The sequence below is a fragment of the Lissotriton helveticus genome, chromosome 9 (assembly GCF_964261635.1).
Source record: "Lissotriton helveticus chromosome 9, aLisHel1.1, whole genome shotgun sequence".
NCBI classification, from domain to species: domain Eukaryota; kingdom Metazoa; phylum Chordata; class Amphibia; order Caudata; family Salamandridae; genus Lissotriton; species Lissotriton helveticus.
Window position 1 is genome coordinate 105,151,842 of NC_136070.1, and position 25,728 is coordinate 105,177,569.

Below are 25,728 nucleotides of genomic sequence, written 5' to 3' on the forward strand. Positions count from 1 at the left end.
AACCCTAAAAATACCACTGTACCCCAAAACCCAAACCTACCCCATAATTCTAAAAATAACCCTGTACCCCAAAACCCAAACCTACACCTGAACCCCAAAATACCCCTGTAACCCAAAACCCAAACCTAGCCCTGAACCCTAAAAATATCCCTGTACCTCAAAACCCAAACCTAGCCCTGAACCCTTAAAATACCCCTATACCCCAAAACCCAAACCTACCCCTGAACCCTAAATATACCCCTATACCCCAAAACCCAAACCTAGCCCTGAACCCTAAAAATACCCCTTTACCCCAAAACCCATACCTATCCCTAAACCCTAAAACTACCCCTGTACCCCATAACCCACAACTATATCTGAACCCTTAAAATACCCAAACACCCCAAAACATATACCTCAGTACCCCAAAACATATAACCCTATACCCATACTTACCTTATCCAAACATTAAAAAAAAAATGCTTTTACCATTCATGCATTTACAACGAATTTCGTTGTAAATGTATGCGTGGTAAAAGCATATAAAATGTAATGCCATGCGTTATAATGGCATTGCGGAGTCATGGTACTTTCGTAATGAAAGTATGCGGAGTGATGGTATGCGGAAAGAAAGTTGTGGAATAATGGGTATTTACCCTCCCCCGGTAAGTACATTGGTGGCACTGTAGAATGGTAGGGCCGAATTCGACCAAGAACCCTTCATTATTTGCCCGGCGTTAGCCGCCTCTCATACCATTCGAGATTACCAAACAAAGACGCAGGCGCTGGAGACAGAAGGCAGGAAACAGGAGTTTATTCCGATGGAACAGAACACGTCAAATCAGACAACAGGGTGTCTTCTCGGGGTGCTCTAAACGCATCCTTGAGGCATGGCCTCTTATACACAGGTTTATTGCTTTATTACATAAAACACATTCTTGTTAATACTTTGATGTACGGAAAGGCATCCTCGGACCCTCCGCTCCAAACCCGTTCCCACACATATTTACAGTAAAAGTCCCCACCCCGATCTCAGTAGGTGATGACTATCGCGCAGCTGGATATCCCGCCGGCTCCCGGAATGTGTGCGGCTGATTGGATCTCATGGGGTGGGGGTTTTTATCAGTCATAGATTCTTTGAAGAGGGACAGCTTCCTACTGTAAGGGGCAATAAACTGTATCCGCAGGGCTAGGTGATGGCCTGGGATCGGGCGGGACAATCGGGCACAGAGGAAGGGGGTTCATCAAAGGATGTGTGATCATTAAAGGGACGGAGGGAGGTGTTAGTCGGGTACGGGATGTGGCTCCGAGGCAGGGCCGCGCTGAAGGGGTGGTTTATGGACCAAGCATGTGAGAACGTGGGCTGTCAGCGCGCGGGGGATGCTGGCGGGGTCAGAGAGGGAGAGAGAGAGACGCGCTGGCTATCGGCAGTGGGCAGCGAGGCCATGGCGTTCAAAATGGCTGCTACTTACGCGCACATTTGAGCTAAAAGGGGACAAGATGGCGCCGATACTGTTTACGTCGCAATCTAGATTTTAACAGTCCTCCCTTTTCAACATATCTAGCCAGCTTGTTAATTTATGTCTATCCCCATCATATTACGGATTTCTACATCATACAAAGCTTTCATGCGTTCAGCTTCAAAGTTCGGAGTCTTAGGGCAAACACAGTTAGCAAATAGTGAACACAGAGGTGGCAAGCATTGAATACCCAGGCAGAGTCTGCATATTACGACGATTGGTATCAGTACAATCATGAGCAACCTCCATCCCCAGTCCTTTACAGTACTCCAGAACCAACTCCCGAGCTTCCATCCTTCTTGTTCCTGATGAACTTCTGAGGAGAGTCTGTGGAGGTGTTCGATGGCCTTGTAAACGGAGGGTGAATTGTCTGGTATGTAGGTACAACAGCTGGACCCGATGATACGACATGCTCCTCCACGGTCCGCCAGAACCACATCCAGAACCAGGCGGTTTTGAAGAGCCACCAGACGGACCGCCTGAAGCTCGGCTGTATTGTTTGTGAGGATACCAGCTGTAATGTTCATCGTTGTCTCGACTGCCTGGGATAAATGTCAAATGGCACGACTGTTCGCCATCGGACCCCAAAGTGGAACAAGTCCTTTCATTGCATCCAAGAATTGTGCTCCAGTGGAGTCGGCCTGCTCGATGTCCTTTGCTCATCTCTATCGGTGATGGTTTGCCGGAGCCACATAGGTTGGAGGAAGGATGAAGGCTATGTAGCAGGTACCTCCCCAGCCCTTTGGGAGCCAGGTGTAGGCTTTGTACCACAGACGAAGTACATGTTTGGAGAGGTGACAAAAGAGGGCGGGTCGGTTGAGTACAAAGTTCTGGTGATGCGGCAAGTGCTGTGGCCCACCATTTGTGTCCCATGGCCTGTGATGCATACGAGGCCCGAGACATTGACGACAGATAGGGCCACAGTCAGGGTGGCAGCTGTTCGTTTCCGGAGGTAGGAGAAGGTGGGTCTGGCTGGATTGTTGAATATTTGCATCGCCACCATTTCTTTAGCGGGGATGTCCATGTGAACAGAGGCATTGGAGGATAGAGGGCAAAAAGGAGCAGCAGCTCTCCCGGTTTTGTTCAGCCAGACTCCATGATAAAAGTGTGACATAGTTTCGCTGGAAGTGGCGTTGTCTCTGTAGCTCTCTTGCAAGAGGATCAGCCAGGCAAGGCAGGAGCCATGAACAGAGAAAGGTGAAGGGATGAAGGGGATGGAATGTCCGGTGGCATGTGGTATCAACCCACAGATCCAGCAATTCGTGGCATTTGCAGCAAGGTTGTGTTGGTGCAGCAACTGTACGAAGGAGTTGTTCCAGAACTCCTTACGCCTTTCTTGGATTTGAGGTGAAAGAGAGACCAGGTAGTGTTCTTTCATGGTGGTAGGCTGTGCAGTCGTTAGAAATGTCGTATGAGCCGGTGCGTTCTCTTCCACGATCCAGAAGGTAGTCATGAGGAGGAGGCAAAAGAGAAGAGTGATAAGAAGAGCAATAGTCTTTGAGCTGTGCAAACTGTCAGTTTTCGGGTTCCTGTAGCGGGTCTTCGGATGTCCGGTTGCTTCCATCATCTTCGTATCGGGCGCTTCCATCATCTTCAAGGTGCTCGGTAGTGGGCAGAACCACAGACTTCGTTTGGTTTCTCTCCTGGCAGCCTTTGTAGTGTTAGGCCGCCGCTCTGAGAATGATAACTTAGTCAGTGGTCTACTTAACCGAAGCTCCCTCCTTTCGTCGCAGTTTATACCCTTCTCTGGATGGCACAGTGGGATCAGGGAATTTCGCCAATTCGAGTGTCTCTGTTTCAGGGTAGCAGCTCAGGGATGGTCGGTCTTTGTTCAGGAGCTCTTCCTGGGTGCTCACGTCTTCGGTCAACGTCAAGGCCGGAGAGATTTTCTTGCAATGATGTGCATGCAGCCAATTACGCTTCCCCTCCACTCGAAGAGCTGTTCGGGTGGTGATCAAGACTTGCCAGGGGCCCGTCCAGCGGGGTTCCTGACTCTTCTCCCGCTGGAAGTTCCGAATCAGGACGAAATCTCCAGGCTGGATGGTATGCCCGGGGCCCCTGGAAGCATCGGGATGGCCTGCAGCACCTGATGATGAATAACAGACAGTGTTTTAGTTAGGTTATACAGGTAGTCAGACATTAGGACGTCCGGGACATCGTGAATAGATGTCGGTTTGGGTGCGGACCAGATACTCATGGGCCGGCCGAAAACGACCTCGTAAGGGGTCAAGTGGTGTTTGGTGGGGGTGGAACGTATTGACAGCAATGCTAGGGGGAGAGCGTCTGGCCATTTTAGTCCTGTGGTAGCCACTATTTTCGCCAGTTTTAGTTTCAATGTGGCATTGTGCCGCTCGACCAGTCCAGCAGATTGGGGGTGGAAAACTGCGTGGAATTTCTATCGTACCCCCAGTCCTTTCAGGATGAGCTGGATAACCTCGGCTACAAAATGGGGGCCATTGTCACTCCATAAAATACGGCAAAGGCCGTAGCGAGGGAAGAACTCTTTCAGTAGTACTTTTGCAGTGGCAATAGCAGTGTTGTCACGCGTCGGGTAGGCTTCCACCCATTTGCTAAAAGCGCACACAACAACAAGTACATACTTCAGTCCTTGACATCTCTCTAACTGGATATAGTCCATCTGTAGGACTTCAAATGGATGGTTAGGGACCCCAAACCCTCCCCGGGGTACGACAGTTCCTTTCCCAGGGTTGTGTTGCAGACAGACTAGACATTGTTGGACTAATCGTTTGGCTGAGTCTGTAATTCTATCGTTATGCCAAACTCGGGAGACAAGTTCGGCCATAGGGGCAGATCCTATGTGTGCAGGGGAATGGGCCATCGTCAGTATGGGGATCAGGTACGAGTTGGGTAGCAACCATTTGTTCGTGTCTTTTGTCCGCCAGCAGCCTTCATCATCCTTTAATCCCACCCGTGCCCATTCAGTCAATTCTTGTGGTGAGCTGGCCATTTGGATGTCCCTAATAGTTTCCCTAGCGTCCGTCCATTTTTCTGCTTGTGACCTAGTCCCGTACATGCGAGTCGTCATCCTGTTCTCAGCTGTGGTTCGGGCAGTGATGTCGGCCAGTGCATTTCCCTGTCCAATGATGTCTGTCACCTTTTTGTGTGCTTGGCATTTGATTACGGCAAGTTGTTTGAGGGAGGAGAACCGCTTCAGTCAGAGCGGAGACTAGATCTCCGTGCAGGATGGGCGTGCCATGAGATGTCAGAAATCCCCTCTCCTTCCATAAGAGCCCAAAATGATGAACCACCCCGAAGGCATACTGGCTGTCCGTGTAAATGTTTGCTGTCGTCCCCTTTGCTAGGATACATGCTCGTGTGAGGGCAATCAGTTCTGCCGCCTGGGCGGATCGTTGCATGATGCGGGCGGTTTCAACTACAGTTCGGGCTGTGGTAACTGCATAGGCAGCTGAGGTGGTGCCGTCGGGGAGTTTACTGCAAGAGCCGTCTACCCATAGCTCTCCGTCAGGGTTTGGGAAGGCAGTGTCTCGGAGGTCAACTCTACTCCTAGTCTGTTCGTCCGTGAGGGTCACACAGTCATGTATTGGGGGCACATCGGGATCGTTTTCAGGCAGAGGCAGCAAGGTGGCTGGGTTCAGTGTGGTGCATCGTTTCAGCGTGATGTGAGGTGCGAGCAGTGTCAGTTCGTACCCAGTCAGTCGCGCGCTGGTCAGGTGTTGTGTCTTGGTCTGGTTTAGGAGGGTGTCAACAGCATGAGGCACTAGTACCGTGAGGGAATTCGAGAGTACGATTCCCTCACTTTGTCGGATAGAGACAGCAGCAGCGGCTACTGCTCGAAGGCAGGCAGGCAAAGCTCTTGCTACAGGGTCAAGAGTGGCAGAGAAATAGGCACATGGTCGTTGTTTGGGGCCAATGGACTGAGTCAGGACAGACAAAGCGCATCCTTCCCTTTCGTGAGTGTAGAGAGAGAAGGGCTTTGTATAATATGGGGTTCCTAGGACGGGCGCTGAACAAAGGGCGTCTCGTAGTTCCTTGAAGGAGGATTGACATTCAGGGGTCTAAGGGAGCGGGAAGGGGACATCTTTAGCCAGTAGGGAAAGTAGTGGTTTAACAATGAGGCTGAAATTTGGCAACCCTTGTCGGCAGAAGGAGGTGAGGCCTACCAAAGAGCGGACTTGCTTCGGGGTTTTAGGGATAGGGGTCTCTAGAATAGCCTGTATTCGATCGGGTGTGAGCTTTCTCCCGTCTTTGGACAAGAGGTGGCCTAGGTAAGTGACTTGAGGTTGGCAGAATTGCAACTTCTTCTTGGAGACCTTGTGGCCATTTTCCGCGAGGAAGTGCAGGAGTTGGATGGTGGCTGTGACTGCAAGTGGAGTGGTGTCGGCCGCCAAAAGGATATCATCGACGTACTGTATCAACACCACTCCATCCGGCAATTGGACTGCATCCAGCTGTCTCTTGAGGGCCTGGCTGTAGATGCTTGGACTTTCAGTGTAGCCCTGGGGTGCTCTGCAAAATCTGTATGAGCGGGATTTTAAAGTGAAGCCGAAAAGGTAGCGGCTGTCCGAGTGAATGGGGATGGAGAAGAATGCGTTCTTGAGGTCGATTACCGTGAAGGTGGTGGCAGTGGAAGGAATCAGGGTCAGAATGGTGGTGATGTCTGAGACTACAGGGTACTGGGGTACAACCACTTTGTTGACTTCTCGTAGGTCGATGATGAAGCGGTACGCTTTTTCATCTCCCTCACCCTGCTTCTTCACAATGGGTAGGATAGGGCTGTTGCAAACATTGCTAACTACTTCTTCTACCACTCCTGCATCTACCAGGGACTGGATGATTTTTACCAACGAATTCTCGCCTTTGGGCGATATCCGATACTGCGGGAGTTTGGGGAGTACTGCGTCCTGTCGAACAGTTATGTGTACAGGGTCTATCATCATGCGTCCTACGTCCGAGTCAGTCTTTGCCCATAGGTACAGAGGTAGGGTGTCGAGTAAGGACAAGTCAGTGTCAGTGATAGAAAACATGCGTTGTGCCGACAAGATCTGAGCAGTGTTGGGTTGTCGTACAGAATGACTCGAACTCCGTCTTGTGAACACCTAATAGTAGCTCGAAAATGTTTCAATAAGTCAAGTCCCATAATGGCGTCAGGGGTGTTGGAGGAGAGCAAAAACGTTGTGTCAGTGGTGTTATTGTCCAAGTTAAAAGAGATCGGTGTGGACAAGGGATTAGTGGAGGGCGTTCCATCAAAACCTATTGATGTCACATGTGAGTCAGACAAGGGTGCCCTGGGAATCAATCGTTTAGACAACGCACTACGTGTTGCACCAGTATCTACCAGAAATGGAGACTTCGTACCTAGGACCTTAGCGGTGACATAAGGGCCTTGCTGGTCAACATAGAGCTCGACTGGATCCCTTCCTTGCCCTTGGCAGTCCTATGCAAAGTCGTGGGCATTGTCGCAGTCAGACTGTTGGCACTGATTCTGTCGGGGACGGTCAAACGTGTTCGGTCTACCAGGTCTGTCATTGTTGGTGTCGCTTGTGTGCCCTCGTCCCTGTCCTCTATTTCTCGGCCCGCCCGCTACGTCTCTCATGTCTTTATTTCTGAGTGCTTCTTGCAGAACTGGACATTGAGATTTCCAATGGCCAAATCCTTTGCAAAACGCACACTGGTTCTCAGCGAGGTCTGTTCGTGGAGCGCCGGGTGCGGGTGTGCGGTCTCTAGGGGGTGGATTTCTAGGAGCATTCGACTGGTAGTTCCCTCTATACTGTTCCCTTCCTATAGTCACCCCTTGCAACTGAGCAATCATTACCCTCTCTTTCAAGTCCTTTTTCTTTTTCCCAGTCGCTTGCTCGTTCTCGTTCTTTTGTCGCTCATAGTATTGAGCCATCTGAAGGATAGCTGCGGGCTTGGAGGCCGCCGAACTACTCTCGCTAGTCTGTAGTTTCTGCGAGACTTCTGGTGTCAGGCCTTTCACATAGTTCTGGACAAACAAGTGATGTCCGGTTGCAGTGGTCATGTCCTGGCCGCTGTAATCGGAGAACAACGTTTCAAACCGGGAGAAGTATTCTGATACGTCTTCCTGGGGTTTCTGGCGACAGGCCGTTACTACCGACGAGTCCACCTTCCTTTCTGGGACTAAGGTTTTTAATTTCTGCACGATCTTATCTGGTAGGTCTAGAATGGCTTTCATAGGTTTCTGTCCCGGCTCTCGCTGTTTGTCTACATCACCGAGTTGAATCCAGGTATGTCCGAACAGCTCAAGGTGGTCGACTTTCCGGATTTGCTTCCACACATCAGCTGGCAGACATAACCCGAAAAACAAATCGATATCCGCTAGGGTCATAATCGTTGAACCCAGAGCGGTGGCTAATTCTGTATAGAAGGCTGTGGGGTTCTTTCGCAGATCAGGCAAGGACTTTCGGAAAGTCAGGATGTCTTGCCGATCCCATGGTTGGTAAACCCAGTTGTAAACTACCCTCCCTCTCGCATCTTGGTGGTTAATATCGTCGTGTGTTCCCTGTCCTCGTGGGGGGACCCAATAGGGAGCGGCCTCCTTTATGGGCATCATAGTGTCAATTTTTTCTACTCTGGCTTCAGTCACTGCAGGGGTCGTGGTGTTGGTCTCTGGTTTCAGTTCCGTGAGGTGGCGGAAAACTTCAAGCGTACGCGTGAAGAGGTTCGCCACATCACACTCGCCTCCATCTCCGACATCAATTTTCCTATACAGAGTCGTTAGGTTTTCAGGGCCTTTTCCTTGGTATCGGTCCTCGTAGGCATTAAGGGTGTGGTAACAAAGGCGTACGACAAAGTGTCGTCTGTGGCTATTGGCATATGTATTGTACATATCCGTTATATAATCCTCACTTTCCTTTCGCACCACCAGTGTCTTTACAATCTTATCGATCCCAGCTCGTTCGTCCTTACTTAACCTATTCGATCTCGCGGGGTCTTTCCTCCCCGCTTCGGGATCATCTGAAGTCGCTGCTCGCGCTGCGCTGAGTGCGAGGGGTTCGGTCGGCGCAGAGGCCATGAGGACCGAGGCTCCGGCACTACTCTCGCCTGTCGTTGGGGGTTGCGGGTGCTGCGCTAAGGGTTGGGAAGGGGCGTATGGAGGGGGCATGTAGATGATCGGGGGACCTAGTAGTAAATCATCGTTCGTTCGCTGTTTCGAAGGTAGCTCGGGGTAAAGTGTAGAGGGTGTCCTGACGGGACACTGGCCTGATGATTCGGAATCTTGTTTTAGCTTGGTTTCCTCTCTTTCTTTTATTTCTTCCTTTAATTTGTTAGCGGCCAGGTGAGCTGCCTTGCGTAATTCTTTTTCTAACCTGACCTCATTTCTCTTCTTTCGCTGTTCTGTTTCTTTGCGCCACATGCCGAAGCTATCGAGCATAGTGGGTGTTGTCTTGTTGTTATAAAGGGCTGTTTCCAGCGCGTTTATTTTGTCGTTATCAAAGGATCCTATTTTATTTATTTTATATGCTTATATAGCGCCTGAATAGACCCCCGAAGGGGTATCTCTGCGCTTAGCCATACAAAGAAACCGACAGCTCAACCCAAACAGTGCTAGAGGGTGGGGGGAGTGAAATGGGTTAAATGCTGGAAAAAAGGTAAGTTTTCAGGGCTTTTCGAAAAGACAGGTGGTCAGTGCTAAGCTTTAATGCGAGGGGGAGGGTGTTCCAAAGAACAGGGCCTGTGTATGCCAAAGACTTGCCTCCTTGACGAGCTTTTTTAATTTTCTGGAACCTTAAGGAGTTGGAGATTGCTCGATCGTAGTGAGCGACCCGGAACATAAGGAAGGAAGGCTGTGGAGAGGAATTTCGGGCCTTTCCCAATCAGGCACTTGTGGATTGTGCATAAGATTTTGAATTTGGTCCGCAGTCGCACTGGCAGCCAGTGGAGTTCCAACAGAAGTGGCCTGGAGGGAGTCCTGGGAGGAGCCTTCAAAATTAACCTCGCGGCCGTATTCTGGACCACCTGTAGTTTGTTAAAATGGCCTTCATTAGCTGACAAAAGAAGGCCATTACAGTAGTCCAGTCTACTAACGACCAAAGCCTGGACCAAGGTCTTTCTGTGGTGATCTGGGAGGAAAGGAAAGACCCTTCTCAGCAGAGAAATAACCCCGAAACAGGTACCCGCAACCTGATTGACGTGATCTTTGAAGGTCAATGACTGGTCAAATAGCACTCCCAGATTTCTGATGGTCTGTTTAGGAATAGGGGCAGGTCCTAGTTCAAGAGGCCACCACTCATTAGACCACAATGTTTCTGCTTCCCCATAGAGTACAACTTCTGTTTTGGCCACGTTGCACTGTAGGCAGTTATTGGCCATCCAGTTGGAAACTGCCCTCATACCTTCTGCAAAAGTTCTTTGTAAAGCAGGAGAGAAGGTCTTAAAAGGGAACAGAAGTTGGGTGTCATCAGCATAGGACACCGGTATAAACCCAAAAGATCTCACTAAGTCAGCCAGGGGGACCACGTACACATTAAACAGTGTGGGGCTTAGGCAAGAGCCCTGTGGCACACCCCTGGTGAGCTCCCTGGCGATGGATTTATGGGGGCCCAATCTGACTTCTTGAGAGCGGCCGGAAAGGAAACTCTCCATCCAGGACAGAGCCATACCTCCCAATCCTATCTCTCTCAAACGGCCGAGAAGCAAATCGTGAGACACCGTATCGAAGGCAGCGGATAGGTCCAATAGCACCAGAATCATGGACCCTCCACTATCGAGCGTCATCCTGATGTTATTGGTGACAGCCAATAGGGCAGATTCGGTGCTATGGTTAGGCCTAAAACCAGATTGTGAGGGATCTAGGCCATCCGCTGTCTCGATATATTTGGAGAGGTGGGTGTTCACGTGGCCACTGATTTTCCTATCAGTGGCCACTGATTTTCCCGATCCTTTCTTGTGTATTTATGCCACAGCTTACTATAATTTTCTAAAACAACAGTGGTCCCATGCAAGGATAAGATGCAGTAACAATAAATATAGAAGCGAATCCAATCTATATTTTAGAGTGACATGTCCAGCCGGACAGAGGTCATTCAAGTTTACTCAATAAACAAGTATCCAGCATATAACAAGAATACCTTCCACAATGCCCCTGTGAGGTACACAAGCCTGTGCCCAACACTAGCGGGGTAAGTACAGGTGAAGAAGTGGTAGTGAAAGTTTAAAGGCAAAACAACGTTTTTCTGCTTACACATTCAATGCACAGAAAATATCAAGTTGGACCATTACATTAATTTCACAATCAAATATGTTTGTATATGGTGCATGAGCAAGTCGACGGCGTTTCGGTTCCCTTAAAGAATAATTAGAACCATCATCAGGACAAAAACAAATTATTTGCCTTATAGCACTAAACCTCAAATTGCCGAGGCAGTACAAAGTTTGGCCCATGCGAGTCTATGCTCAGTATGGTCCGGTACAGCATGCCTCGAATGAAGGCTGCCAAGGTCCGTGTTACTCAGTCGCAACCGGACGGCGCCAGGGTAAGCCTGAATTGGCGTTCATGGAAGTATTCCCTGGCGTCTATAAGCCACGGCGACTAGTCCATATTTAGTAAACATGTCCTTATTAGGGGTGCCCTCCAGTGGAGCCGGATGGTTCACCTCCAATAAGCGGTACGGGCTGAACCAACTACCAACAAACGGGGCAAAAATAGGCATGACGGGTTACAAAGGGGACAAAAGTCTGCACTACCTATCCTTCACTATTCACAAGGACTAAACAGAGTATTGCGACTCTGTGCTTATTTGTAAATAGAGAATAACCCAAAGAGAATCAATTCCGAACGATTAATGTTCGGACAAACAATCAATCAAATGAGGGATAAAAATAGGCACGACGGATTACAACGGGGGCAAAAGCCTGCGTTACCTATCCTTCACTATCTGCAAAGACTAAACAGAGTATTGGGACTCTGTGCTTGTTTGCAAATAGAGAATGATCCAAAGAGAACCAATTCTAAAACAGTAAATGCTTGGATAACAATCAATCAAATGGAGAGGGAAGCAGGCACGACGGATTACAATGGGGGCAAAAGCCTGCGTTACCTACCCTTCACTATCTGCAATGACTAAACAGAGTATTGCGACTCTGTGCTTGTTTGCAAATAGAGAATCTCTCAGAAACAATCAAATGAGTAATACTAGTATTTTCAAACAATCAAACAATCAATTCGCAATTCGTCGTGTTACACGACCTTACCCGGACCGCATGGACAGTTTCTCGTCTTCCGCTTCCAGCGCCTGATCGTCCTCTGTTCTCCGTAATTGCTGTGGCACTCCTGATGGTTCCCAGTCAGGACCGTAGATCACTCGAGAGAGGTCTGCTCGGAACCGGTGAAGTTCGGATGATCGGCTGCCAGACGAGGGTCTATCGGGCAGGAGCTCTTCCCGATCGTTGCAGTCGTTCACTCTGTCGTTGGGACCTCTCCCACTGGATTCACGCGTCGCTGATGGGCCCCACGTTTGGGACGCCAATTGTAGAATGGTAGGGCCGAATTCGACCAAGAACCCTTCAGTATTTGCCCGGCGTTAGCCGCCTCTCATACCATTCGAGATTACCAAACAAAGAGGCAGGCGCTGGAGGCAGAAGGCAGGAAACAGGAGTTTATTCCGACAGAGCAGAACACGTTAAATCAGACAACAGGGTATCTTCTCGAGGTGCTCTAAACGCATCCTTGAGGCCTGGCCTCTTATACACAGGTTTATTGCTTTATTACATAAAACACATTCTTGTTAATACTTTGATGTACGGAAAGGCATCCTCGGAATCTCCGCTCCAAACCCGTTCCCACACATATTTACAGTAAAAGTCCCCACCCCGATCTCAGTAGGTGATGACTATCGGATCTCATGGGGTGGGGTTTTTTATCAGTCATAGATTCTTTGAAGAGGGACAGCTTCCTACTGTAAGGGGCAATAAACTGTATCCGCAGGGCTAGGTGATGGCCTGGGATCGGGCGGGACAATCGGGCACAGAGGAAGGGGGTTCATCAAAGGATGCGTGATCATTAAAGGGACGGAGGGAGGTGTTAGTCGGTTAGGGATGCGGCTCTGAGGCAGGGCCGCACTGAAGGGGTGGTTTATGGCCCAGTCATGTGAGAACGTGGGCTGTCAGCGCGCGGGGGATGCTGGCGGGGTCAGAGAGGGAGACAGAGAGATGCGCTGGCTATCGGCAGTGGGCAGAGAGGCCATGGCGTTCAAAATGGCTTCTACTTACGCGCACATTTGAGCTAAAATGGGACAAAATGGCGCCGATAATGTTTACGTCGCAATCTAGATTTTAACAGCACGGCGGCCCACATCTCCAGCAACATACTCATATTTTTCACCACCCATTTAAAAAATGCACAGGTCTCTCTCATTGATGGCCAGCACTGACATACACTTTTAGACACACCTCCTGCCACAAGTTCTAGAATTGCGAACTTTAGAGCTGTGGAGCTACGTTAGAATCTCGGCATCAGCTCAACATCCTGTAATTCCAGGCAAATCGCTTTGCCTCCCCGTGCCTACCACAAATGAATGTGTTCTTCTGTAATATAAATTGTGCTCATGCCATGTTGTTGAGTTCGCGCTATATAATATTGCAAGGAAAAATAAAGTAGGGAAACTCGAGTTCACACACTACTGAACGCGCACTCTTAAGTGCATCAGCAGTGCACTGTGAATCGGAGCGTTTCACCTGCCTGTCACAGATAAGAAATGCTATCAAAACGAAATCCTACAAAACAATATACTACTGGCCGGCAGCAATTCATACCCGGACAACGTCGGGACGGGCTGCTAGTAAATCAGATAAAATAATGTGGTAAAAAAGAAAAAATTATATTTTGATTAAAATGAATAATTAAATAGGTAAAAGAAACAAGTGCATTGAAAAAATAAAAAGCACAATGAGATGATATTTGTCTTCACTGTTGTACTTGCAAAAAACTAATATATGAGGAATTTGAACAATGTTCTTTGGTACAGTATAATGGTCAATGAGGGAATACCGTATATTAGAACATTGGAATGCTGGGAGCTCCAGTGAAAACAATGTAGTGCTCTGGGCTTATAATGGCTGGTATAAGCCTGGAGCGCCAACATTCCAATGTTTCTTTGTTCACAGCTCTGGCTGTGAACAAAGGCTTCAGGGAGCCTGAGGAGATTCCAATCCCCTCACGCTCCCAAAAGGCTTTTTTCTGTTAGAACATTCTGTCCTCTAGTGACAGAATGTTCTAATAGCCTTATAGCCCTTCGTAGATGGGCTATACCGCTATTAAAGTCCCTCTCCCTTGTTAAAGGCCCTCGCCTTCGGCTCGTGGCCTTTAACGCTGGAGAGGGCCTTTAAGAGCCGGTATAGCCCTCTACGGCGGGCTATAAGGCTATAGTGTTGTGTTCATCTATTCCTCTCTTTTCCCTGACCTAGAATAGTGTTCGAGGGGGTCCCTTTATTTTTGCTCTAGTAATGACAAACTTCCATTCCTTGATGTCTTGATAGAAAAAAGCAATATGAGTTTACATACAAGTGTATACATTAAGCCTACCGACAGGAACAATGCCTTACATTACCAGAGTTTTCATCCTCCACATCTGTTGGAGAACCAACCGTATTCAGAAATGACGAGAGTCAAACATATTTCTTCTAGGAAAGACACATGTAACACAGTTGTAACCAGAATCACACAGAGATACTTACAAAGAGGTTATCCTTCTACCACGATTGAGAAAGTCTTAGCACGCATACAACAGATTGAACGTAATGATCTGCTTATCAAACAACCTGAATCAGAAATGAACCGCCTTGTGTTTGTGTTGAAATTTTCCCAAAAATCTAGAAGCAGCAAAAAAGCCATTTGTAGACGTTGGGAATTATTACAAATGGAACTGGACTTTAGACATTTATTTTCGGCCAAACCACTTTTTGCCTAAACAAGAAGTAAATATCTGAAATAACTGTTGTCTGCTAGCCATGAGATATTTGCAGCAAATAATCAATGTATGCAAAAATGCAGGAACTGCATACATTGTAATAATGTAATTGAGAGTAATCATATTACACATCCCCGCACCGGTGAAAGAATAACCCTTAAACACACATCCGACTGCAACACTATGAATCTGGTTTACTGTATTAAAGGCCCCCTTGGGCTTCTCTTTTTTGGAAAAACTGAAAGGAAAGTCAAAATAAGGATGGGAGAACATAAGAGTATGATCTGAACAAAGAATACAAATTTAAATCTGGTAGTGCACTGGTTGGAACAGCGCAATAATATTGCACAAGTACGATTTCTAATATTGGAAAAAGCCTAACACAAGGAGGGTTTAGGCTCTAGTAAGACATTGTCCCAAAAAGAAGTGTATTGGATAAAACAACTCAACACTATGATACAGCTAGGACTGAATGATAAACTGGATTTGAGTTGCTTCCTACGAATAAGAGATAATAAATAGGAGTCAGGAGCGCACTTTCCTTACACCACTATGGGTTCATATTGACTCATTATGTAGGTCACCAACTAAGCAGTCTGCTAGTTCACACTCATGTGCTCACACAGAGTAAAATAACATTAATTTTCAATCTATTGTTGGTTGGAGTCCGATGTATGTATGGCTTTATATGCTGATGATATATCTACCACCTGCTGCATTTGTATGTGTTCACCATCAAGATATGTTATTAGTTACCATGAAGGATTAATATCCATATGTACAAGATGCTGTTGTATATTTTAAATATTGCATCTAATGATCGTTGGTCGAGGGAAGAATCTATCTCACCACACGTAGGTTAAAGCAGAGGCACTGATAGGTAGTATCACCCCACCTTAAGATGGATCCCGTAAACACCAGCTATATCTTCAGTTGTAGCAACAGCCCGACTGGATGGAGAATAGTAATCTTGAAGAGTGTGGTAGAAACTCACTATGGTGAAGTATTTCTGTAATATAGTCCGTCCGTGGTAGAACCTCACTATGACAAAGTATTTTTAGAACACAGTTCGTTATGTATTGGAGTACATATTGTTGTCTAAGAACGTGTAATAGGTAGAACTCAATGTTAAGATGGCAGCCGTAAAGCTATTAGGTTTTAAAAATGAGTATACAAGAAGGCAGAGTTAGTTCTCCTTTAACGTCACAGTTCGAGGTAACAGTGTATTGTCGGCAGGAAGTCTAGATCGAGAAGAGGGTTGGATTATCGGTTACGCATTGCCGTTTTTAACCGGATACGTAATTGGTGCGGTTTAAAGTTAGAGTGGACCCGCCACAGTTCATCCTGACGGAGGTTCACATTGCGGGATTGAATGTGATTAAGAACAACGGGGCATATTATCAAGGAACGGCGTTCAAATTATCTAAAGCTAAAGCGGGGATAATGGGCTTGATAATATGCCCTTGAGAATTCCAATAGAAGCCCACGTTCTGGTGTTAACATGGGCTTCTATTGGAATTCTCGACGGCATATTATTAAGACCATTATCGCCGTTTTAGCTGCAGTTTCCTACCGCTAAAGCAGCAATAATTTTAATCCCATTCCTTGATATTATGCCCCAAAATTGTGTAATATATGTCGGTATGTCGTTGTGGCAGGTTTAGCATCGGCGACTTCATTCTTCAAACTTTTAGTGAGGACTCTAGGCATGATAGTGTGGGGTGCACATAAGGTTAATGTGCGGGTGAGATAGAACGGGGGTCTTGATATTGGTGACACTTGTATGTTTTAGATTCTAGCGAGTGAGTCGGTTTCTATGAGGAGTGGACTCATGAAACTCCATTTGTGGCAGGGAGTAGTTTGAACTTGTTAAATTCCACTTTGCATATAGCATGCGGGAAGCACAATTTTGTCACTGAAGAGGAGAGATTTCAAATATCGATTGCACAAAGTAGGAGCACGGGAAGCCAGTTTGTTGTCGTGTGATGGCATTTTCATTGGTGATGATGTTATTGCATGAACAGCATAGGTGTGAGTTACCTTATCATGAGGCATAGGATGCACACTGGTTTAACAATCGACCCGTAAGGTTGTGGGAAGCTATTGATAGTTTCATAAGATGTAAATAGAGGTACTGACATTTGTGGTTGTCATTTAATTTTGTTTCAAAATCCCCTGAAGAAGGGACCAAGTGTCCAGAAATGCATTGGGCAATGCATGAAAAGGACGGAGTCACTTCTAAGAAGAATGTGTTCTTCAAGCATATGATTTAGTATTTAGTACCATTTTGGCGGCTTTATGTAAATATTGAAACAAATTCAATGTAATGGATGATTTAATGTAATCATTTACATGAATGTCTAATAATGCAAATTATAAGAAAAATTGAATGATTACGTAGCCATAATTGTTTTTGTTGTTTTATATGAAAAAAGTGTTTTAAACACACCCTGCTGTGCACACAGTTCCTAAAGTACATGTTTACTTGAACACTAGTTTAGTATTCATGATGGGGAATTGGCAGCCATATGATACTGTGTAGTATGATAAATAGTCTGAATTAAGCCTGGTTTATATAGCTTTATTTAGAACATGCAGACTAACCGCGGCGTGCCCCATTGAAACCCACATTCATATTCATTTCAAGTGGGTGCATTTGCCAGGTTGAAATGGCAGTTTAAAACTGTGAGTGCAGACACTGCAGTGGCAGGTCCGAGAAATATTTACAGGGCTACTCACGGGGGTGGCACAATTAGTGCTGCAGGCCCACTGGTAGTATTTGATTTACAGGCCCTGGGCACACACAAGGCACTCTACTAGGGAATCATCAGTTAATCAAACATGCCAATCAGGGATACCCAATCGTAATAACAATTTACAGAGGGAACACTTGCACTGTGGCACTGATCAGCAGTAGCAAAGTGCCCAAAGCATCTAAGCCAGCAAAAAATAAGTCCAGCATACCATAAAAAATGCAAGTGGTAGAAGCAAAAAGCCATGCCACGCTAAGGATGCCACGTCTAACAAAGTGTGATTCTGAAAATTAGCCGATCATTCTGGAATTCAGTATCATTCCAAAAATCCCTCTTTAAATGTTAAAGCTGCTAACGCTAACCAGAAAGGCGTGTAACAAAATTGATAAGTACCTGTATGAGTTACTAGCAGCCCGTCCCGACGTTGTCCGGGTATGCACTTAAGAGTGTGCGTTCAGTAGTATGTGAACTCGAGTTTCCCTACTTTATTTTTCCTTGCAATATTATATAGCGCGAACTCGACAACATGGCATGAGCACAATTTACATTACAGAAGAACACATTCATTTGTTCATTTGTTCATATATTTATTGAATATAAAGCGGCTATTAGAGTGAGCAAATCGGCCTATTATTGCTCCTCAATCGTCAATGCAGCTAACAGCTCAAAAAACATATTTCAGATCTTAGAGAATCTTATACACCCGGACTGTGCGAAGAAAACTATCCCTCCATCCCAGACGCTCTGTGACAATCTCGCAGAGTTCTTTCTGGATAAAATTATGACAATCATCAATAACCTGGGATTCTCTCCATCCCAATACCCGCCTACCTCCCCTGCAACCTGCCCCACAAACTACCCCCCCAGTCTAGTCGGTTTGCCCAGGGAAAGTCTTCTGGCTTTCCCCCAGATTCCCGAAGCAGATTTTGAAAGACTGGCACTGGGCATCACCTCTGGGTCCCCTCTTGACCCACTGCCCCCAAAAATCTGGAAAGCATACAGGCACGAGCTATTCCACACCCTTCGGAGGATTTGCAACCAATCTCTCCGCAGTGGAGTGGTTCCAAACCCCTGGAAGCAAGCGTTAATCACCCCGCTTTTGAAAAAACCATCTCTGAATCCACAATGCCTTTCCAGTTTTCGACCCATATCGCTTCTGCCCTTTCCGGCGAAAGTGGTGGAGCGATGGGTCAGCACCTGCCTGTCATCCCACCTCGAGCAGAATCACGTTCTGGACGACTTCCAATTTGGATTTCGTCCAGTACATGGCACTGAAACAGCTGTACTTACGGCCATGGAAGAACTCCGATTGCGTGCAGACAGGGGCCAGGCGGTGGCCTTGATCCTGCTGGACCTGTCTGCCGCATTCGATACCGTCAACCACGTGATCCTGCTAGAGAGGTTGAGAGCGGCGGGGGTTGATGGTTCAGCCTTGCTCTGGTTCCCCTCTTTTCTCAGTGACAGGAAACAGGCTGTATCCCTCCCCCCTTTTCAATCTGCTTTCTCCCCAGTCCCTCACGGTGTACCCCAGGGTTCCTCTATCAGTCCGATTCTCTTTAACGTTTACTTACTACCACTGGTCTCTCTTATTAAATCATATAACATGACCACAGTAAACTACGCAGACGATACCCAGCTTATTTTTTCCTGGGAGGGTGAAGACTCTATTACTTTAGAAGCATTCCACGACTGCCTGAGAGATACTGCTGGCTGGTTACACCATAACTCCCTCCAATTTAATTCCTCTAAAACCGAGGTCCTGTTTTGCCCAGCCAGCCGCATACCTCGCCCTTTGCCTGCTGATTTCTGGCCTCCGGAAAATTCAGACAACCCGCCACCTGTGGCCAGTGTTCGGAATTTGGGCGTCATGCTGAATAACAAACTGAGCATGGAAACACAGGTATCAAGAACAGTCGCCACCTGCTCGGCCCTTATGCGATCACTACGTAAAATCCTGCCACTACTTCCACTACCCGCGAGAGCACAGATAATCAGGTGCACCATCCTTAGTCGCATTGACTATTGCAATGCTCTCCTGCTCGACTCCCCCTTGGTACTGCTGGACCGACTCCAACGCGTCCAGTCAGCAGCAGCCAAACTGGCCCTTGGATGGACCAGGAGATCCTCAACCACGGCTGCTTTAGCCGAGCTGCACTGGCTTCCCCTGAAGCAACGTATTGCCTTCAAGTCTCTTTGCTTGGTCTTTAAGGCATTACACGGGCTAGGACCTATACCTCTACAACGGATGTTCACCTGGTACACACCAACCAGAGCTCTGCGATCCGCTACCGCTCGACTTGTAATAGTACCCAGATTCAAGAGAGCTAGGATCGGGGGAAGATCATTCCGAGTGGCGGCTGCAAAGCTCTGGAACAGTTTGCCCGCTGACATTCGCCATACTTCACAGCTCCTGCCTTTTCGAAAACTAATAAAGACTTGGCTTTTCCCCTAGATCCCCCTCCACCACCGTCTAATAATCTCCCACTGTTTCTATTTTAGGAGTTAGCCAACCCAGCGCCAGGATGCCTGCCAGGCGACAGTTGCGCTCTATAAGTGTTTTAAATAAATAAAATTAAATTAAATAAATATTGTGGTAGGCACGGGGAGACAAAGCGAATTGCCTGGAATCACAGGATGTTGAGCTGATGCCGAGATTCGAACGTAGCTCCCCAGCTCTAAAGTTTGCAATTCTAGAACTTGTGGCGGGAGGTGTGTCTAAAAGTGTATGTCGGTGCTGCCCATCAATGAGAGAGACCTGTCATTTTTCAAATGGGTGGTGAAAAAATATGAGTATGTTGCTGGAGATGTGGGCCGCCGTGGCACCAATGTACTTACCGGGGGAGGGTAAACACCCATTATTACGCAACTTTCTTTCCGCATACCATCACTCCACATACTTTCATTACGAAAGTACCATGACTCCGCAATGTCATTATAACGCATGGCATTACATTTTATATGCTTTTACCACGCATACATTTACAACGAAATTCGTTGTAAATGCATGAATGGTAAAAGCATGTTTTTTTTTAAGTTTGGATATGGTAAGTATGGGTATAGGGGTATATGTTTTGGGGTACTGAGGTATATGTTTTGGGGTGTTTGGGTATTTTAAGGGTTCAGATATAGTTTTGGGTTATGGGGTACAGGGGTAGTTTTAGGGTTTAGAGATAGGTATGAGTTTTGGGGTACAGGGGTATTTTTAGGGTTCAAGGCTAGGTTTGGGTTTTGGGGTATAGTAGTATTTTTAGGGTTCAGGGGTAGGTTTGGGTTTTGGGGTACAGGGGTATTTTAAAGGTTCAGGGCTAGGTTTGGGTTTTGGGGTACAGGGATATTTTTCGGGTTCAGGGCTAGGTTTGGGTTTTGGGGTACAGGGGTATTTTAGTGTTCAGGGGTAGGTTTGGGTTTTGGGGTACAGGGTTATTTTTAGGGTTCAGGGCTAGGTTTGGGTTTTAGGGTACAGGGGTATTTTTAGGGTTCAGGGTGGGTTTGGGTTTTGGGGTACAGGGGTATTTTAAGGGTTCAGGGCTAGGTTTGGGTTTTGGGGTACAGGGGTATTTTAGGGTTCAGGGGTAGGTTTGGGTTTTGGGGTACAGTGGTATTTTTAGGGTTCAGGGCTAGGTTTGGGTTTTGGGGTACAGGGGTATTTTTAAGGTTCAGGGGTAGGTTTGGGTTTTGAGGTACAGGGGTATTTATACAGTTCAGGACTAGGTTTGTGTTTTGGGGAACAGGGGTATTTTTAGGGTTTAGGGATAGGTTTGGGTTTTGGGGTACAGGGTATAATTATAGGGTTATGATGGGTTAGTGTTTAAGGGTGTTGGGGTATTTTAAGGAGAAAGGGTGGGATATGATTGTGGGGTGGAGGGGTATTTAAAGGGAGAAAGGTGGGATTAGCACACGATATGAGACATGTCATGAAGGGCTGAACGTACCACACGCCCCCAGCTTTTGTCACGCCCCCAGCACATGCCCACAGCACAACGCAGACACACCCACAAGGGACTACTTTGCTGGCACAGTACTTTTACCTTTTAAATGTATATGGTGGGCGTCTGCATAGCCTATGTCCTTCTGCTGCAACTGCCCTTTCCAACGCTGTATTGGGTGTTGTGATTGGTGCTGTGGTTCCTGAGATTACCCGCCTCAAATGTTTGGGCTCTCTCTTTATTATATTAGTATAGATACAGATGAAGGTGTAAAAAGTCTAAAACTAAGGTCCACTTAATCTGGTGAGAGGCTGCTCTCATATGTAATTTTGTATACGATGAAGTGTGTCCAGCTAAACTCAGTAAGTCTTCAATACGAAAAAAGGGAATGCTTTCTATCCTTATGTCATTATTCAGACTCCTAAGGTCTATGCAAGCTCCCAACTCACCTATCACTTTCATGCTTAAACAAGTGGAGAAAGCCATGTTCAGAAAAAAGGGCCCAATACCCTTGCTTTAACTTAGTATCACTTTGTTTCTCAAAATCCCTAAAGAAACTGAATAGTACATTCCTGAGTTTATGTTTTGCATGAGGATAGTCCTTTTCGACTTTCATTACATGTTGATAAGCTTGGATAGTACAGAGTCTATCTTAAAAAGCACGCTTGCGTTTGTCAAACCAAGACTGAATAATACTGTTTTCCACTAATGAAATTTGAACCTTTTGCTCTGTCATGATAACTTTTTTGAAGTTTGCATGATGGCACCATCCATTCATTTATTGACAAACATGTCTATGTACTTTATATTCATTCTTAAAATGTTTAGATTGAAAAAAGTTTGAACACTAACGTTATGAAAGCAGATTTTTTAGAACATTGTTTTGGCGATAGTTTGCCTTGTTCTATCATAAATGAACTGGACAAGACAGATTCACTATTCCCACTCTAGTCTTTGCTGCAGGGGCACCTAAGCCAAGTCATGGTAAAGAAAAGTTGAGGTAGTGTTCAAACTATTCCACCCACTCTAATGTAAACATTTGAAATAGATTATCGATATATGAGAAACGTTTTTAATAGTGAAGCCGGGGTCCTTGGAAGGGGCATATGCCATCTTTATTTTTGCAATAGTGATAGTTTAATTTGCATTCTGTTTCAATGCTGGTCTGCAACCTTTTCCCAATTGCTCCTAATTGTGATCATAAATTCATGTACATTAAGATTTCAGATATTTTCCCAAATCACAAAGTTTGTCAAGTGCAGAGGCAAACATGCAATGCATTTAAATGTAAATTACTCTTCTTTGAACGGTTTTACTTTTTTTATATTTTGTGGTTGTATGTATTTTTCTTTTGTTCTGGTATTTATCTCTTTTACTTTCCTAAGCCAACAGCAATAACCACAAATAATTTTGAGAAATTATATAGTTTAACTCTTTTCCTATCTTTTACTTCCAATAGTCAACAGCAATATATTATGTAGCATGCTGTTTTTGTCTTTCTTGGTTGAAATATATTCCCTGATATGTGTCCTTTATGTGGCAGGTATGTAGAAATGCTTGTAAACATGTACAAAAAAAAGAGAAGTAATAGTTTAGTAAAGTTACAATATATCTTGTTACAGTTATATAATCATAAGAAAAGATGTTGCCACCTGCATGCCCATAAGTACCAACTTGAGTTTTGAGAACAGATCCTAAAGTGGTATCACAAAGAATGTCTAACACTTACCCACATGATGTGGCATTCTTCATCATGGGCTTGCTCATGTCTATGGATACCTACCTGTAACCAAAGTGTGGACAAAGGATTGTAGGTTACTTAAGGTATTTCTTACTACTCTGTTTTTCACATCCTGACACCGTCTTTAAGAACCTTGTTCCACCTGAGGTGCTTTGACTCTAATTGATGTTTGTTGGGATAAGTATAAAGTACTTGATATGGACTGGTCTCTTTTTCTCCTGATCTCTCCACAGTGAAATGAACGGATCATTGAAGAGAGATGGAACTTTAGACAATGGAGTACGTGTCTGAGCTGTTGGACCCACCTAAAAGGAGAAAGACTGTGAAAAGAAACAGATAATCACTTGCGAAGATTATCTGTTTCTTTTCACAGTCTTTCTTAAAAAGCACCCTTGAGTTTGTCAAACCAGACTGAATAATACTGCGAAGATTACAGTACGTAATCTGAATTTTTCAGCACCAGTTTGCATGAAGCTTCTAAGGAGGTTAACATTACTACAGAATGCCTTTGTGTGGATTGGCCCACCATAGTATCTCATACAAAAATGAGTATATTATACAAACACGACATGTTATGTACTAATGCTACCTGGCGCCTAGATGCACCATGATCGGCGCAGAACATGAACGTGCCCTTGTTTTCAGGAAAAAAGTATATGCTTCCACTTGCAGGTGAAAACATATCACTTTGCACCTGCATTGTGGAGAAGATAGCAATGAGCTACAGAGTCCCTTATGAATTGTGGATATGCGTTTCACTGACAGCAGACCTTGACCTACCTTTCAAGAGGGTGACAGGGATAAACCCCTTAGGTGGGCGCAGTTTTTTACTAAGGAGGATCCTTGAGAAATGTTTTCCTACTCTTAGGGGTACTTTCAGGGCTACATTGACTGTCCGCCAGCTCCTATATTATGCACAACCAATGTGGCTCATGAGGCATGTTTGCCCTTGCACCCTTAATATGTTTGTAATACAGTACGAATGCAGGTACAATGATGATGGAGCCACGCCCACCTACAAATGAGGGCAGCTACCCATAGGATTGGTTGGGTGTAGAATGTGAGTTTGCGTGATCTATATTACAAAGTATCTGTGGCCCCATTGAAATGTTGTAGCAGTGCAGAAAATATGCCTAGACACTCTTTGCACCATAGAGCACATTATGTAATACGGCCGTAGGCACGCATTGTGCATCAGGTTGACATATGATGAAGTATAACTAAAATAGTACTCTAATACTCCCTGTTCAACTGCTAGAGTACAGGCCAGCAATGTGGCAAAATGCCTTCCTGTAAACTCGTGGCACAGCATCCATAAAGATGTTCTGCTACTAAATGATCCTATAATTTGAAGGGTAAACCTAGCCAGGGAGTGTCTGCATGAAGTGTCTGTGAGTAGCTCTATGAAGGCAGGATTCTAATCCTGCATTTGACTAGATTTTTTCAAGTCTAGCTGCTGATCCCCTTCATGGAGAGCTTTACTTATACCACACAGCCGTGAAGTGAAGCAAGATGCTGGAAGGGCATAGCTTTGCTCGGGTCGCAATCATAAATGAGACCAATGTAGAAGATTTTTTTTCATTCCGCATCACTTTTCCGCATCACTTTGCATTTGAAAGAAACATACACTGTAAAAAAATTGATCACTTGAAGAAGATTTACAGAAATCCCTATGTGGTTGCGGGTCTGTCGCACGTAGCCGGCTTCCATAGGCAAGGGAATCAATAGGAATCCCTGTAGCATCTAACAAACGGAGAAAAGCAGAGCTTAGTTTGTAAAACAAAAACATTGCCAGGGCTGCCGTCAGGAGGACTCTGCAGCTTGCACCACCTATTGCCTTGGCCATCGTTGCCGGTGGCAGTACAAACACACCTATGAACATTACACTCATTCAAGTGTGGCACTTCGAAGCAATAAGATTGGCTTGGGAGGCTGGTATTAGTCATTTTAATGCATATTGAATTAATAACTAACAGTTGTTGTGCTCATCTCTAAAAAACATAAACAGCACACTCCGATAAGACCCGGTGTGGGCAAATGAGTGCCAGTGTCAAGCACTGGAAACCACCAGCTCAAATTGGGTTGTACATTTGGGCACACTGATTTACTACATCATGACAGTTTGTGGGGCAATCAGCCTTACGTTTTTTAGATGGATAAGTGGCCAATAAACAGAGCAATCTTGGGCCACAAAGCTCAAACTCTAGCCCCACAATCTTTAGGATGCCCCTAAATTTCTATTGTAATGCGGTCAAATCATCAATCTGTGAATGTTTATCAGGGGAAACTACAACATGTTTAGGGAATTCACTCTCATAATAGCATTTAAAATCAGCAAATATTAATTTTATGGCTTGACACAGAGGCTAACATTATACAAATATCCTTTATTGCACAACTCACAGCAGCGTCAATTGAAGAGATCTAGAACTTCAAAAACATTCCATAAGTGTATGTAGGCCCTCTACACGTAGTCTTCTCTATTCTTTGTTGCTGTTGCTCACAAGATAAGTACCTCTCTGATACTCTATATGCATGTTGTATGCCTGTTCCAACACTGATTGATCAGTGATGTATGACTGTTTGAACATTGATTGATTAGTAATTAGATCCTGGCCCCTCCCACCCACCTATGGCAGTATCTTGTTGTTGTATAGCTAGCACACGAGTCAGCGCGAGTACATGCGTGGCGCGAGGTCCACTCGCGCATTTCTCCCACATGGACTCGTACTGACTCGTGCCTATGTTTTGATTTAACTTATCACCTCGAGCTTTGTTATTGTTTAACTCTGTATCACTCGTGACCATTTACAGTTCACTGTATGTATATGCTTGTTATTAACTGTAATCTTTGTCAGTTACCACGGAGTTCCTGGAGACTTCGGCTGTATGCAGGAGTGC